General features: G+C 38.9%; 1 protein-coding gene across 7 annotated transcripts in view; it reads right to left on the bottom strand.

Annotated features, from left to right (window-relative positions):
- GHR (growth hormone receptor) overlaps nucleotides 1-17,767 on the bottom strand; it is a 269,285-nt gene that overhangs the window by 170,886 nt on the left and 80,632 nt on the right. The window lies entirely within an intron of this gene.

The following is a 17,767-nucleotide window of genomic DNA, read 5'->3' as shown; positions in this document are numbered from 1 at the left end:
TGAGCAACTGAGTTGCATCAGTATTTAGAAAATTTAAAAGTCTGTGATTTGACATCTAATTATTTCCCAGTCTGAAAAGATTTTATTTTTCATGTTCCAATGTGGTCCCCGCTTTACAGCAAAAAGGCAAAGTATGCAATAGATAACACCGTATGTGCCACTCTGAGTTCCATCATGGCTCTGTCTTGCCCCTTCAACTAAACTGGCAACATCTGTTATTCTCTAAGACAGTGTGGACATTTCCTTCCATATCAGTCATTTCAGAGGTAAGTGCCCCCACTAATTCACAAATGTTTGACTGTCTGAGTCTTCCTCATTATCATTTCTAAAACTGAACATCCACATGACAATTTCTCCTCTTTGATCACAATTTTAATTGTGTTGTAAGTTGTAGCCTGTTTAGTGCTAATGTTACACTTAACTTGTTGCAGGTGAGGAAGGGGGGCGCGCGCGTCATAGGGAAGGTGGGCTGAAGAGTCCCTCCATTTGTTCACTTTTCTTTTGGTCCTGAGAATGAAGTTTGGCTCCATTTTTAGTTAATAATGGGATGTTTTTAAATCATAGAACCAAAAAAAAATCATAGATCTTATATCTCAAAGATGAAGGGATGACAAGAGTGAATGTACTTCATTAACTCAGCTTAGGCAAGGGGGGGTATTTCCACTATGGATCTAAAACCAGCTGAGACCTCAAATGGAGCAGGAACTGAGTGACCTACCATGAATTAGGCAGTGTCTGTGACACGGGCTTCAGTTAAACACAGTGTGGAACACTCACTCTCATGAAGGCTGTCAAATTCAAAACTTGCCAGACAGATTCACCTTCAGGACTCAGACATCTTGTAGTTGTAGGGAATGAGCTGCCTTAACTGTCGGCAAAGACACATAGCCTTCCAATCTTCAGCGTTGCAGATAGTAAGAAGATGGCCAGAATTTTAACAAGTAAAGAGAAATGTGTACTGATGTATATACTTGAATATACATGTCCTACAGGGTTTATCAGCTCACTGTGATCTGCATATCATGAGATATTGTTCCTAATTCCACAGCTGGATCACCAAACTAAATCCCATTACAATGAAACTCCACCGAATTGTTCCACTTAATTTGTGCTCTAAACAGATACTACTCCTTTGAAATACACTAATCTGTGAAGAGGTCTTACTGTAATCACATACAAAAGTGGATCTATTCCCTTTGTTCATTTTGGGGATGATTACCACACAGTCCCTGTTGTCCAACTCTTCTGTCTCCAATTCATCATTTAATTTTCCGCCAGGAATTCAAAGTCTATCTCCAAACATGAAATTTTCTTGTTTAATATTCTTTAATGACTTCCCTAAGGACCCTGAGTCCTTGCTGACAATCAAGGCCCCAAACAACTTGTCCTGGTCTATTTTTTTTTTTTTTAATTTTTTTTTTAACGTTTTATTTATTTTTGAGACAGAGAGAGGCAGAGCATGAACGGGGGAGGGACAGAGAGAGAGGGAGACACAGAATCGGAAGCAGGCTCCAGGTTCTGAGCCATCAGCCCAGAGCCCGAAGCGGGGCTCGAACTCACGGACCGCGAGATCGTGACCTGAGCTGAAGTCGGCCGCTTAACCAACTGAGCCACCCAGGCGCCCCTGTCCTGGTCTATTTTTAAGCTATATTCCCCTCTATACTCATCTTCTTTAACTTTGCTGTATGGACTGGCTCAAACTCTTAGTTGATAATGTTCAATACTACTTGGCATACCCAGCTATTTCTCTCCACACTTTAGCTCTTTTCATCTTGTAAGATCCACCAAGCTTTCCAGGCCTACCCTGCCTGTCATGAAAGTTGTCCTCAGCTACCAAATCAGGAGGAATTTTTCTTGCTCTGTAGTTCCAATGTATTTTCTTTGTCACCTGAGCTCACTCAGGTTACCACAGCCTGTCTATGACAGTGAGATGTACGCTGTCTTCTCTTTACCAAACTATCAATGTCCTTTGGACAGGAGAGACTTACTGAATATATTTGCTGTTAAACTGACACTGCTTCATATTGGAAAAGGTGCCTGATAAATGTGATCATGTGGGTCACAAAAAAAAATCTACTTAAAAATGATCTAGAGCTTTTCAGTTCTGCCCCTTCATTCCTCAGTGCCCAAAGGGAAAGAGATATGACATTTGGAAGCAAGACCTCATCTCTGCCTCCTCCATTATCTTGCATAATGTCCAGAAAGTTATGAGCCCTGATAAAATGTTATTTTTCTCCTCCAGTAAAGGAGGCTTGGTTGAACGAAAACAGAGCCAATCTCACTACAAGGAGGCACATCTTTGGGTTTTGATCCTCTTTCCTCTGAAGGGACAAATAACCTTGTGAGTGAGAAAAGTTGCCCAGCCAGCAGCCGCAATGACAACCCACCTTGGCAGCAGAAAAGAGTGATAATTAGACACCAATTTCTTTTGTAGGATGAGTAGTGGGTGGGGTTTTTTTTTTTTTTTTGACTTGTTACTTCAAGATCAAAGAAAAAATTTTTTTAAATGTTTATTTATTCTTCAGAGAGACAGACAAAGCGCGAGCAGGGGAAGGACAGAGAGAGAAGGAGACACAGAGTCTGAAGCAGGCTCCAGGCTCTGAGCTGTCAGCACAGAGCCCTACACGGGGCTCAGACTCATGAAGTGCAAGATCAAGACCTGAACTAAACTGGACGCTTAAACAACTGGGCCACCTAGATGTTCCCTGAGAAAAATGTTTTTATATTTAGCAGTTTTATTTTGATCACCATAGTTAATATTATTGCCAGGGTGAAAACGTGGTAAAAAGATGCTAAGACTGAATTTATTTGTATTTACATTGTCACTTTTAAGCTTCAAATAGGAAATGCCTTTGATCAAGATTGTTCAACAGATTGCTGAAAACAGAAAGTTTCTTCTGCTAAGTACTAGCATGCATAAATTTCTTACATAATACATGAGAAAAAAATTTTTTTTGATATATGGGTGTTTTTTTCTTGTGTTGACAGAAATTTGGCAGTTACTGTGCACCACCCTTCACACAAAAAGTGGCTCAATCAACCACTGGCCTTTTCTTATAAATCTGGTAATCTGTGTCCCCTTAATAGAGTAATTATAGGGATGTTTTCCTATTTTCAATACAAAACTATGGAACAATGGAGTGTTTATTTTGGCCCAATGACTTTGTACAAAGGTCCCATCTATGATCTCCCTTCAAAATCCTGCTTATAAATTCCTAACACCCAACAAGTCAACCTGAGAAAAACCATGACTTTAGTCTTTCCTTTTGGCCAAAATCTTTAATTTGGAGAATGCAAATAAGACTTTCAAAATTACTTTTGAGCAGCTGAGAGAACCCATGAATATGCCAAAACCTTTCAACCCAAACTATTTCCAAAAATTATCTGCTTGTCCCATTTTTGATTCAGTTAAGAATTAGAGAAGTACATTTTATGTAACTACAACTCTCTGCCCAAGTAACATCTTCACTTTTAAAAAGAGAAGTCAGTTTTTTCTCTTCCTTTATTACAGGTTTTCCCAGAAAAGCAAAACAAAACAAAACAAAATTAAAACAAAATTAACTTAAGTAATATGAAATATATGTGCCAAAAGTGTCTTCAGTGATCTGCTTTTTAACTAGACAAGCTCTCTGGCAGATGAAAATCATTAGCAAGCAAAACTGTAGAGCTTTTAAAATGTGCTGGAAAAGTTTCAGAGAAGATATACAGCATAAATAGCTTTATAAACCTGAAGCAAAATTCTAAATCACACCTGGTATATCAGTTGTGTGAAAGGCTTAGGTTAAGAAACATGAATTAAATCTTGAGAGACACTGGCCTCAACAACATTACAGCCTAAAGGGAACCTGTATCCAAGATGCCATCCTTTAATTGAAAAACATCAATATGTGTGTTCCTAGTGCCCACTGTTGCACATGTAGAGAGGTATGGGCTGGAGCTAAGGCAAAGGCACCTCAAGCTAAGGCAAAGGCACCTGATATTCTTGCAAGAAGTTTTCTTCAGGCAAAGAGCGCAATAGGACTGCAGGCCATTTCCCTCAGCACCTAGCCACTCACACATTCAATTTATCATTCAATAAACATGTGGGAGTGCCTATCATATGCCACACAATTTCCAGGGCCCTCCAAGTCAGTGATAAAGGTCTCCTATTTCATGGAAGTGACATTCTAGTGAAAGAAAATTGACAATAAGAAATAAACAAGTAAGCGAGAAAAGAACTATTAGACGGAATAAATGCTATAAAGAAAGCATAACAGGGTGATGGAAATGGGGGTGGGGGACTTACTCATCTAACTGGGACCACAGAAGATCTTTCAGATGAGTTGAGATTGGATGACAAGAGGAGTCAGCTATGCCAAAATCTGAGCACAAAGCATTCCAGGCAAGGGAATAGCCTGGTGGATGAGGTAACAGAAGGAAAATCAGTGTGGCTGGAGCTTAGTCCTCAATTCAATCACCTATAATTGTGCACGCTTATGTCACTGTAACATGTTCTTCAAACCTGGGGCAAAACAAGGAAACCTACAGACAAAAACATACCCATGCCTGTAAAACACGAAGAGGTCTTAGGGTCTTCTGGACACAACAACAACCCTAAGAACCTTCATGTCAAGAGCTTGAGCTTCATTCCAGTTTGTTTTCCAGTACTGATATATTTGACCAGTTTCTCATGGTTGAAGGCAACAGAGAGAGCATGCAAGGCTACTAGGACTGAGAAGTGTAGGATGTGGCTTTGAAAGGAATCATAACTGCTTATTTCCTGGGACCTCTGACCAAAAAGGAAACACTTTTCTTGATTCGTCAGGAGATTTGCATAAGATCACAAGATCTCTTGTGGTACAGTAATCTCTCTCTTGCTTTTGACTCTTTATTATGTTCTCCCTTGTATAATAGTTATTTTAGTATTGTCTTCTTGCCATTGTTAACCTGTAAGTGACTTCCTGTCAGAGACGGTCTTACTGATTGTTCTCTGAAGTACCAAATACAGTGCCAGGCACATAGGGATGTTCAATAAATGATAAATTCCCTGGGGTTGGCTTTGGCTTTTTTAGTCCAATATTCCAATTATAGGTACAGTAATGGTATCCAAATAATGTAATTGTTTTTGTTTTGCTGTATATGTAATAAATCCTTACGAACTTCTGTGCTGACATAGTACAGATGGATTCCCAGTAATGCTTTGGCACAAAGTAGATAATGTTGCTTGTTGAATGTATGCATGCATGTCTGAGTGGGCAAATCTATGAACAAATTCCAGCAAGAACAACTGTACCCAAGGCCATTTTATTCAATCAGCAATGGGTTCTACTGTATGTTCAGCAGTAAGCTAAGTGCTGTAGAGACAATGGTGAGTAAAACAGATGGTCCTGCCCTAATGGAGCTATTGGTATGGTAGGGAAACATATTGAAGATATCACGCATGTATGTAATTATAAGTGCTATGAAAGGATGATGATCAGAGAAGCGTTCTTTGAAGCCTACCTGAAAGACATGGTCAAGTTTATTCAAAAGTCAATGCCATAATCATGAAGTCTTTTTAGGAACCAGGCCTGTAAACATAGAGCAAGTGGTCAAGAGAGATGACAACTGATGGTAGCTCAAGTTGCCTCTGGTAACCAGGGATGGGTTACTGAGAAAATATTTGGAATCTTCCATTTTGCCCATCTTTAAAATTAAACTCAAACTTTTTATGTGTCTTGATTGTGTGTGGTCTTGTTTAAAGACAGAATATACCAAGCAACCTAAAATCGTCTTCTGCAGGCATTCTTTACTGTACCATGATTCCTTTACTAAATGCTTTAAATATAGCAGCTCAGCTATTTTTCTGAGGTAGACCAGGAAAAATTGAAATTTATTTTATGAGAAAAAAACAATGCAGTGCCCTTGTTCTCCCATCATTCAGGAAAAATAGCTAAGTGAAATTCTGGTCAAACTTTCCAAAAAGCTTTGGGCTGAGGACAAGCATGGAAAAATTCAAGCCCAAAGGAGAAATTTCCAGAAATTTAGAAGCAAGTGAAAACAGAGGGTTATAACAGTTCAGTACTTGCTGCCAGGAACAAAGTATATACGATATTATTTATTGCTGAAAGCTTTTCAGAGAGGCAGCATCTGGTTTCAGTGAGGTCTTGCTTTTTCATCCCATCCAGCAGCTGGACTGAGCACTATGGCACAAGGAGATCAACCAATTGGCCAAGGTGACGCAGCGAGTCAGTGACTCTTTCCAGATTAGACCACAAAAGCCTCTGGCTTCTTGAATGCCAAGAATAAGTCACATGACAAATGGAGAGTTTAGCACTTTTTATTGACTCCAAGTGGATTCTTCAGCTTTAATTTTCTATTTGTGTTTACATTTTCAGAGTCCCAAAGAATAATTCTTTCTCCCTTTTCTCCAGTGGACACATCAGATATCAACTTGGTTCTCTGTGAATGCCAAAATTCCCCACCCCCCTCAACTAGGAATTATTCATCTAGGCTGAGTGTGCTAATGGCAGGACAAGTCAGAAATGGTCATGCAATGTTCCCCTCACACTGGAAAGAGGAAGATGGAGATCGAAAGGCTGGCTAACTCTGAGCAGAGAAGCTGGGCACTCTGCTTTGGTCATTCCAAATGTGCCTCTCTGAGGCAGGGGAAACACTGAAGAAGGTAAGCTTAATCTTCCAGGAGAAAGTGTCATAAGCTTTTACTTCTCTGTGCGTCTTTTTCTCTACCAGTGTTATTTCTCACAGAGCCCTGGCAAGAGAAAACACATCCCTTCATTCCTTCTGCATATGTCTTCCATACCAACAGGAGAAAAGGAGGCTCTGTTTCCTAAGCATATGTGTTTCTCACATCCCAAGAAGACTGTAAGGGAACAAACAAGCAACAACATGCACACACACAAAATACATTTAATAAGAAATTTCAGCATTAATATAATCGCCAGTGTAGTACTTAATTATTCTAAGAAGCAACTTCAGCTACCATCAGTTGTCACCTCTCTTGACCACTTGCTCTATCTACAAGCTTGGTTCGAAACAACGGCACACACATCCCCTAATAGTATCAGTACAATAGTATCAGTACAATTAATTAATGATTAATATTATTACTAGTTTCATGAAATAAAAAAAAAAAACATTTTTAGGGAAAGAAAGGGAGGGGAGGGCGGCGAAGGGAAAGGATTTTCACCATTTTTTTTTTTTTAATGTCTAAACTTTTAGACGTAATCGGAGAAGACTAGAGAACTGAGCCAGTTAGTTTGTGCATGAACTTGATGTATTGTGAAATGATCAAAAGAATATCAGGGAGGGAATAAGCCCAATCTGGTTATCAGACTCTGCAATAGCAATAGGGCACAGCATCAAGAGAAACCTTGCAAGCTTTTGGAGTACCCAGCGATGCCCAGAAGGCATGCCATTTTAATAACGTAAAACATATGTCTACGCTATGGCAGCAACCTAATTTCACTTCAAATTGGAATGAACAATACCACTAAGAAACATCTGACAATTTCAACACAATAGGAGTTGGGGAATTTTTACTCCAAACTTAATGCAGATGTCAAACACAATATGAATAGAACATCTCACTTTGTTTCCTTTACATCACAATTCTCTCTTAATTGCAACAGACGAAGTAATTTCTGACCAGAAAGACGTGATGACATTTCAAGCATAAGGACTTCAGTTTTGGCTTACAGACATCTTCTATCCCCCTTTGGCTTATTATTACTCGAAGGGACAGCCACAATACTATAAATATTGTACTCATTCATTCGGCATTTATTGCGTGTCTATGACCTGGGTACTAACCGAGGCCCAAAGGTTAGAGTCATAAACAACACAGACACATCCCTGCCCTCCTGGAGCTTCTAACCTGGCAGTTCGCTCTTATTTCAAAGTTCAGTTATTGTTTCGATAAAGCTCAGTTCAGGTTTTAAAAAGGAAACCTTCATCTAAAGACAATTCTTAAGTTATCACTGTCTTTCCAAAACGTATTTTTTCAACCCTCCAATTAGTCCATTGATATTAAACTCCCAGTTATGGTCATTCTTAGAAGAAAGAACTAGGACATGATTAAGGGTTCTTTTTCTTTTGAGAAGATGAGCTCCTAAATTACAGATGTCTAATGAGTTAACCAGTAGGTTCAACTGCTACATGTCAAACTAAGAACTGTCACAAAAGCCTGGACAGGTTGCCTGAAAAAGATGCCTCCAAATAGTAAATGTAATCCCTTCTGGGCCAAAAACCCTGAATGGATTCCTTAGCAAGCGCCGGTGAGTAATTACACATTTGGGCAATCCAGTGCAAACAGCCAGGTTAAGTTTGCCCCAGTCCTGTCCACGAGATCCTTTGTTCCAACAGGGCTCAATCTGACCAAAGGGATGCCCAGGCAAATGGCTAGGATGTAGGTCACTCTGCTTCAGCATGAGTTTCCACCTTTTGCTGATGAGTGCTAAGGTGTTTCAAAGCTATGTGAGCACACCTATATGTCTCTTCTTAGAAAACAACACAAAACAAAAAAAATAGCCATTTTATATTGGAGATTTCTTCTACCTTACCTTTTTTAGCTTTCTCTCACTGCCCTCGCCCCTCAGCCTTGCCTCCTTTCCCCTTATCATTTCTCTCCTACTTCCCCGGCAACAGGGTGAAACACTATTAGAAGCTCGTTACATTTTGTGAAGCTCTACAAACATTGTATGTTGCCGGAGAGGACCCTGAAGCCCAAGGTCACACAGTGGGGAAGTAGCCGACCCGGGATTCCAGGTCGCCCATCTGATTTCAGAGTCCTCAATTCCTGGACCATACTGCCTCTTTAGGAATTTTTGGCTTTAAGTCTTTATGATAAAGATGGACTGTTTCTAGGCATTAAGAGTAGCAGTGAAACATAAGAAATTAATGTTAATCTCTGCTACACTTGAGAAAAATCTAACAAATTCACTGAAGTGCTTTAAAGGAAGTAATTAAGGGGACAATTTATTAAGGTTTTACATCTCAATTGCACCAGTTTCAGGTCTTTTTTTTCCTCCGGTTTTATTGAGAAATAATTGATGTACAGCACTGTATAAGCTTAAAGCACACAGCATGATGGCTTGGTTTATAGATACTGTGAAATGATGACCATAAGGGGTTCCATTAACAGCCATCTTCTCATATGGATACAATTAAAAAAAATGTTTCCCTTATGATGAGAACTTTTGGATTTACACTCTTCATAACTTTCCTGTGGATCAAACAGTAGTGTTAGTTTATATTCATTATGTTGTGCATTACATCTGTGGTACTTATTTATTTTATAACTGCAAGTTTGTACCCTCTACCACCTTCCCCCTTCCCCCTCCCCTGTCCCTCACCTCTTCTTTCTACGAGTGTTGTTCTTTTGCTTGTTTTAGATTCCAAATATAAGTGAAATCATACATACATACAGGACAAATACTGTATGACTTCTCTGACTTCTTTCACTTAGCATCATGCCTTCAAGTTTCAAGCATATTGTCCCAACTGATAGGATTTTTTTTTTTAATGGCTGAATAGTGTTCTATTGCATATCCTAGTTTCTTTTTCCATTCATCCATTGCTGGACACTTAGATAGCTTCTAGGTCTTGGCTATTGTAAATAATGTTGCTGTAAACATGGCAGTGTACATATCTTCTCCTATTAGTATTTTTGTTTCTTTTGGATACATTCCCAGAAATGGAATTACTGGATCATATGGTAGTTCTATTTTTAATTTTTTGAGAAACCTCCATCCTGTTTTCCAGAGTGGCTGCACCAATTTACAATCCCACCTACAGTGTAGTGGGCCCCCGCCCCCCGCTTCCTCCGCACCCCTGCCAGCATGTGTTATCTCTTTTTTGATAATGACTATCCTAACAGGCATGAGGTGATATCGCATTGTGGTTTAATTTGCATTTTCCTAACAACTAGTGATGTTGAACATCATTTCATGTACCTGTTGGCCTTTGTGCATCTTCTATGGATTCAGGTTCTTTGTTCATTTTTTAATTGGGTTGTTTGTTTATGCTATTGACTTATAGGAGTATTTTATATATTTTGAATATTAACCCCTTATCAGGTATATGGTTTGCAAATAATTTTTTCTCATTCTGTAAGTTGTTGTTTCACTTTGCTGAGGGTTTCTTTGGCTGTGCAAAAGCTTTTAGTTTGATGTAGTCCCATTTGTTTAGTTTTGCTTTTGTTGCTTATGTTTTAGGTTTCATGTCTAAAAAATCATTACCAAGACCCATGTCGAAGGCCTTTATTCCTATGCTTTCTTCTAAAGTTTCATGAGGTTTCAAGACTTACATTTAAGTTAATCCATTTTGAGTTAATTTTTGTGAGTGGCATTAAAATATGGGTCCCATTTTCGGGGCAACTTTGGCTCAGGTCATGATTTCATAGTTCATGGGTTCAAGCCCCGCATTGGGCTCTAGGCTGACAGCTCAGAGCCTAGAGCCTGCTTTGGATTCTGTGTCTCCCTCTATCTCTGTCCCTCCCTGGTTCATGCTCTGTCTCTCTCTGTCTCTAAAAAATGAATAAACATTAATTTTTTTTTTAAATATGGGTCCCATTTCATTCCTTTCCATGTGAATATCCAATTATCCCAGCATCATTTATTGAAAAGGTTATCTTCTACATTGAGTGTTCTTGGCTTCCTTGTCAAATATTAGTTCACCGTATATGCTTGGGTTTATTTCTGAGCTTTCAATTCTGTTCCATTGGTCTATTTGTCTGTTTTTATGCCAGTACCATACTGTTTTGATTACTATAGTTTTATAGCATACCTTGAAATCAGGAGGTGTGATGCCTCCTGCTTTATTGTCCTTTCTCAGGATTTCTTTGGCTTTCATGGTTCCATATAAATTTTAAGAGTGTTTTTTTTTTTCTAGTTTTGTAAAGAAAATGACATTGGAATCTTATTTGGGATTGCATTACATCTATAGATGGCTTTTAGTAGTATTGACATTTTAATAATATTAATTTTTCCAGTCTATGAACACAGGATATATTTCCATTTATTTGTACTTCTTTGATTTCTTTTATCAATGTCTTGTTTTCTGAGTAGAGTTCTTTCACCTCCTTAGTTAAATTTATCCCCAAGTATTTTATTATTTTTATACTATTATAAATGGGATTTATTTCTTTTTCAGAAAATTCATTGCTAGTGTATAGAAATGCTACTGATTTTTATATATTAATTTTGGGTCCTGAAACTGTACTGAATTTATTGATTAGATCCAACAGTTTAATTTAATCTTTAAGATTTTCTCTATATAAAATCCTTCATCTTCAGAGATAATTTTACTTCTTCCTTTCTAATTCTGATCCTTGCTTCCTCCCTTCCTTCCTTCCTTCCTTCCTTCCTTCCTTCTTTCCTTCTTCCTCCCCCCGCCCCCCACCCTAATTGCTCTAGCTAGGACTTCTAGTACTACGTTAAGTAGGAGTGGTGACAGTGGACACCTTGTCTTATTCCCGATTTTAAAGAAAAAGCTTTCAACCTTTCACCATTGAGTATGATGTTAGTTGTGGGCTTGTCCTATATGGCCTTTATAACGTTGAGATACATTCCTTCTATGCCTAAGTTGTTATGAATTTTTATCACAAATGGATGTCGAATTTTGTGAAATGTTTTTTTTTTCTGCATCTATTGATATTATCATATGATTCTTTTCTTTCATCCTATTAATGTGATGTATGACATTGATTTATTTGTGTATGTTGTACCATTCTTGCATCTCAGGGATAAATTCCACTTGATCATGGTAAGTAATCCTTTTGCTTTGCTGCCGATTTGGTTTACTAGTATTTTATTGAGAATTTTTGCATCTATATTTATCAGAAATAATGGCCTGTAGTTTTCTTTTCCAGTAGTGTCTTTTTCTGGGTTTGGTATCAGGATAATGTTGGCCTTGAAAATAGGTTTGGGAGTGTCCTCTCTCTCTCTCTCTTTTTTGAAGACTTTGAGAAAATTGGTGTTAATTCTTTTTTTAAAGTTTACTTATTTATTTTGAGACAGAGAAAGAGAACATGAGCAGAGGAGGGGCGGGAGGGGGGTGGAGAAGGAGAGAGAGAATTCCAAGCAGGCTCCATGTTGTCACTGTGTAGCCCAACAGAGGGCTCCATCTCATGAACTGTGAGATCATGACCTGAGCCAAAATCAAGAGTCAGATGCTTAACTGACTGAGCCACCCAGGTGCCCCAGGTGTTAATTCTTCTTTGAATTTTTAGTAAAATTGCCAACGAAGTCATCTGGTCCTGAGCTTTTATTTGTTGGGAGATTTTTGATTACTGATTCAATTTCCTTAACTAGTAATTGGTCTCCTCAGATTTTCTATATCTTCCTGACTCAGCCTTGGTATGTTGTATGTTCCTAAGAATCTTTCTATTTCTTCTAGGTTGTCCAATTTGTTGACATACAGTTATTCATAGTAGCCTCCTACAATCCTTCGAATGTTTTATTGTCAGATATAATGTCTCTTTTCTCATTTATAATTTCATTGATTTGGGTTCTTTTTCTTTTTTTCTTGGATAGTCTATCTAGGGGTTTGTCAATTTTGTTTATCTTTTCAAAGAACCAACTCTTAGTTGGGTTAATCTTTTCTACTGGTTTTCTCCTATTTCTGCTCTAATCTTTATTATTTCCTTTCTTCTGCTAATTTTGGGCTTGGTTGCTCTTCTTTTTTCTAGTTCCTTAGGGCACAGAGTTAGGTAGTTTATTTGGGATCTTTCTTGCTTCTTAATCTAGGCATTTATTGCTATGAACCTTCCTCTTAGAACTGTTTTGCTGCATCCTACACTGTGGTAGGCTGTGTTTTTATTTTCATTTATATCAAGAAGCTATTTTATTTCTCCTTTAATTTCTTCTTTGGTCCACTGATTGTGGAGCAGACTGCTGTTTAATTTCCATGTGTTCATGAATTTTTCAGTTTTCCTCTCATTATTGATTTCTAATTTCATGTCATTGTGCTCACAGGAGATACTCAGTATGATTTCAATCTTCTTGAATTGGCTAAGGTTGTTTTGTGGCCTACCAAATGTTCTATCCAAGAAAATGTTCCATGTGTGCTTGAGAAGAATGTGCATTCTGCTGTTGTTGGATTGAATGCTCTGTATATGTCTGTTAGGTCCATTTGGTCCATAGTGGTGCTCAAATCTGTTTCCTTATTGATTCTCTGTCTAGATGATCTATCCACTGCCGAGAATGGGGAATTAAAATACCCAACTATTATTATATTACTCCTTCTGGCTCTGTTAGTTTTTGTTTTACATATTTAGGTGCCTTAATGTTGGGTGCATAAGTCTTTACAATTTTTATATCTTCTTGATGTGTTGCCCTCTTTATCATTAATTATGACCTTTTTTGTATCATTTTCACATTTTTGATTTAAAGTCTGATATATGGATAGCTACCCCTGCTTTTTATTTTTTGTGTTTTTTTCTTCCTTTTCCTTTTTTATTTTTTTTGGTTACCGTTTGTTTAAAATGTATTTTTCCATCCCTTCACTCTCAGTCCATGTGTGTCTTCTCTAAAGCTAAAGTGAGTCTCTTGAAGCCAACATATTGTTAGATCTTGTTGTTGTTGTTGTTTTATTCAATTCAACAATTCTATGTTTTCTAATTGGAAACCCTAATTCATTTATGTTTAAAGTAATTACTGATAGGTAAGAACTTACTATTGCTATTTTGCTATTTTCTGGTTGTTCGTAGATTCATTGTTCCATGTTTCTTATCATGCTGTTTTTGTGTGTTTTGATGTCTTTTGTTATCAGTACACTTTGACTTCTTTATCATGTCCTATTATATAACTACCATAGGATTTTCCTTTGTGGTTATCATTAGGCTTACATAAATTTATAATACCCTATTTTGAACTGATAACAGTTTCAATAAAATGCATAAACTTTATAATTTTACTTCTCTTCCTGGTCACATTTTAAGTTTTTGCTTTTAAAATCTACATGTTATTTTATTGTAACATGAATTTTATAACAGAATATTGTAGCTATAAGTTATTTTTACTACATTTGATTTTAACTTTTAAACTAGAGTTTTAAGTGAATTATGCCCCACTATTACCATATTGTAGAACAAAACTATGACTATACATTTACCATTACCAGAAGGATTTACTCTATCTTTTTATGTTTTTATGATGTTAATTAGCATTATTTTAATTTTCAAAGAACTCCTTTTAACATTTCTTTTAGGGCAGGTCTTGTGGTAATAAATACCCTCAGCTTTTGTTTGTTTGGGAAAGTCTTCATCCCTTCTTTATTTCTGAAAAACAGCTCTACTGGGTATAGAATTCCTGATTTTCAGTTATTTTCTTACAACATCCTGAATATGTCATCCCATTCTCTCCTAGCCTGAGAAATCTTCTAGTAGTCTGATGGGGGTTCCCTTGTTTGGAACTTCTCTCTTCTCTCTTGCTGCTCTTAAAATTCTTTGACTTTTGATGATTTAATTATAATGTGTCTTGGTATAGTCCTACTTGGGTTCAATCTATTTGGAATTCTTTGGGCTTTATGGATCTGGATAACCATTCCTCTCCCCAGGTTTGAGAAGTTTTCAGCCATCATTGCTTTAAATATACTTTCTGTCCCTTTCTCTTCTCCTGGATTTCCCATAATGCAAATATTCCTTTTCATTGTGTTCCATAATACCCATAGGTTTTCCTTACTCTTTTATTCTTTTTCCTTCTCTGACTGGGTAATTTCTAGTGTCCTATCCTCCAGGTCACTGATTCTTCTGTATGGCCAAGTCTACTTTTGAAACTCTGTATTAAATTCTTCAGTTCAGTTATTGTATTTTTCAACTCTAGGATTTCTATTTGTTTTTTTGATGGCTGCTATCTTTTTGTCAAACTTCTTGTTTGTTCATGCATTGTTTTCCCAATGTTATTTAGTTATCTGTGTTTTCTTGTAGCTCATTAAAATTCTTTAAGAGAATTATTATTAATTGTCTGGCAGTTCACAGATCTCCATTTTATTAGTGTCCTATCATTGGAGCTTTATTATTTTCCTTTGCCAGTGTTATATTTACCTTTTTATGATCCTTGACTCCTTACATTGCTGTCTCCTCATCTGAGTAATCAGGCTCCTCTCCCAGACCTTACAGGTCTCTGCTTTGGCAGAGACAGTTTCTCACCAGTCCGCTCACTTTGGGTTTCTGTGTGTGTTTGCTGGTAATGTCCTTGGGCAGGTGGCACCTGCTTTTATGATCTATTTTTGAGCAAGGCAGTTGCCAAGCTCAGAGGATGGGGATGGTGGTAGGAGTGGTTTGCCACTGGCTGAGAACAGTTGGATAGGACTGCTGGCTTTGTTTCCTACTTAAGTGAAGCTGTAGGATGAGATCCACAGTTTCCTAGATTCTTAGGTCAGGCTTACTAGATGGTTGGGACTGGGTACTATATTCAGTAGTAGATGGGGCTATGAATTAGCTTCCCTGCCCTATCAGGACAGACCTATACAACCTGTTGTTTGAGGACCCAAATCAGTCCAGACTGTGCATTCAATTTCCTGGTCAGGTGAGACCACAGACATAGCCAAGGGTTGTGCTCTCTGTTCAAGTGCCACTATATGTAGGGCTGCTGAATGGGCTCTACAGCTTCCTATGTGCCCGGGTCTGGTTCCCTGGTTCAACAGGCTGAAATCTGTATTCAGCAATGGGTGGGGCTATGAATTAGCTTCTCTGCCTGGGCACAGCAGGAGAAGCAGTTCTAGAGTTGGTAAAGCATGCTAGTGGCTATCCTACTCAAGCCAACCTGCATCCCAAGTTCCCTGACCAAACAGGGCCACTGGCTTTGCTCTGCGAAGTACCAGCTCTGCCAACCTCTTGGTTCAAGTGTCACTGGACTGCACAGCTTCCAGTAGTTATCTCCAGCCCTTCTGGTCAGATGGGGCTGGAAGATACTCTCCATGGTAGGTGGAGCTGTCTCAGCTCTCACGCCTGGGCATGAGCGTAGGGGCTGCTCCAGACTGCTCTCAGTTTCCCAAACAGGCTCTCTGATTGGGAGGAGCTGGGAGCTACCCTCAGCCTTGGCTGTGAATTCATCTCCCTGCCTCTGCATACATTGGGAATGTTCCATGCCTGGTACTGGCTTTGCTCTGGGGATGATCAACTCTGCCTGCTCGCCTCTCAGCTCAAGTGCTGCTAGGCCACACTGCTTTTAGGAGTTGTTACCAGGCCTTCTGGTCAGATGGGGCCAGAAGGCATTCCCCATGGTGAGTCGGACCATGATTCAGCTCCTTGTTTAGGGCTAGCAAAACTCCTCATTTGAGGATCCAAATCAGGCAGACTTGCACTCCATGGAGTTCCCTCGTCCGAGTATACCCTGATTTGGTTCTACAGATGAGCAAATCTTCTGGCTGGGCTTACTACGAGGACACAGCAGGCATGAACCTGGTCTGCCAAGATCCATGTGCTGCTTGTTGCAAGTCCCTCTCATTTTCTCCGTCATAGTCAGATTCCCAGTGGCTGAGATTCCCTGAAATCCCCATGGTGCAAGATTAGAGTGGGGGCTCCTGAAAAGAAACCTACAATGCTGGGGGTGGTGCTAACTGTCCCCCTGGGGTTCTCTTCCCAATGTAGGAACTGGAGGCTCAAGGGAGACCTCTGCCTTTGGTGCTGGCCTTGTGGAGGGGCAATGTGGTCAGTGTGTAGCTGCTTCTTTTACTCTTGTAATCTGTCTTAGCCTCTGTGGTGTAGGGTGGTTCTTCAGCTGCACCCTCTGTTTTAGGATTCTCTCAGTGGTGCCCTATTCTTGAATAGTTGTTATTTGTTTCTCTTATGAGGGGGAAAACCTATGTTACCTTGGTGATGTTAATCCCAACTTCAAGCCTTTTGCCTGTCCCATGTGGGAGCACGTTGACAAAAGTCAGGAACAAATACCAATTAGAGGTTACAGTGACCCACATGAACACATAAGTAAATAACAAAAATCTCCTCTATAATATCACAGTTATGCTCTGTAACTCGCTCCAAAAGTAAGCCAAATGAAGCCTTTGTTTCTATTAGCATTTACTATTGTTATTCATTTCATGGGTCCAGAAGAGCCTTTGGTGGGCATAATTCTTAGATTTATACTAAGCAACTCGATGGAGAGAAAGCTGAAATAATGGCTCCCACAAGACCAACGTACCTAATGAACTCATTTACAGGCCTGTAAAACAGACGACATGGAAGGATTCCTACTGGCCTCCTTACCAAAGCTTTTACAGCCCAACTCCCTTCTTACTGGTTATGAAGCCTGGACCACCCACTAAATTTTCTCCAGCTAAATAAACAGTTATAGTTGAGAGAAGTGCAAACTTCTGGGCTTACTGTTTTTAGATCCACCCAGTGTTCACTCAAGTCTGAGTTCCAGCAGGTAATAGACAAATCCCAACAGAATGAAACTGGGATCTTAATTAAGCCTTACCGCCAAATGCATGAAATCATTAGGTTGGTCCTCAACCTGTGTCTACCATCACTCTTCTTTCCATTGAACAACTGCCTGACTCAGAATAGCCAATGCTTTTTAGATGAAACAGATCATTATAACACTGATTCCATGGAAAAAAGAAAAATGGAGCAGCTTATGAAGGAAGTTCCATTAGTAAACTGACAGCATTTAACAACAGAGAGACCATATACCGGGAGATGAAGAAGGAAAAATATGACAACAACAGTTGTAAACAGTAGCTGTCTGCATGAGAGAGACACCAGCCTCTGCCAAAATAAACTATGAGGAGAAGAAAACTGTTTACCAGTAAGGCAAAACTGGTTTCTGGGTTTGTAATCATTTCC

This window comes from Panthera onca, chromosome A1, assembly GCF_046562875.1.
Source record: "Panthera onca isolate mPanOnc1 chromosome A1, mPanOnc1 haplotype 2, whole genome shotgun sequence".
Classification (NCBI taxonomy): Eukaryota; Metazoa; Chordata; class Mammalia; order Carnivora; family Felidae; genus Panthera; species Panthera onca.
The sequence above is the reverse complement of the archived record's forward strand: the minus strand, read 5'-3'. Positions and strand labels throughout refer to the sequence as shown.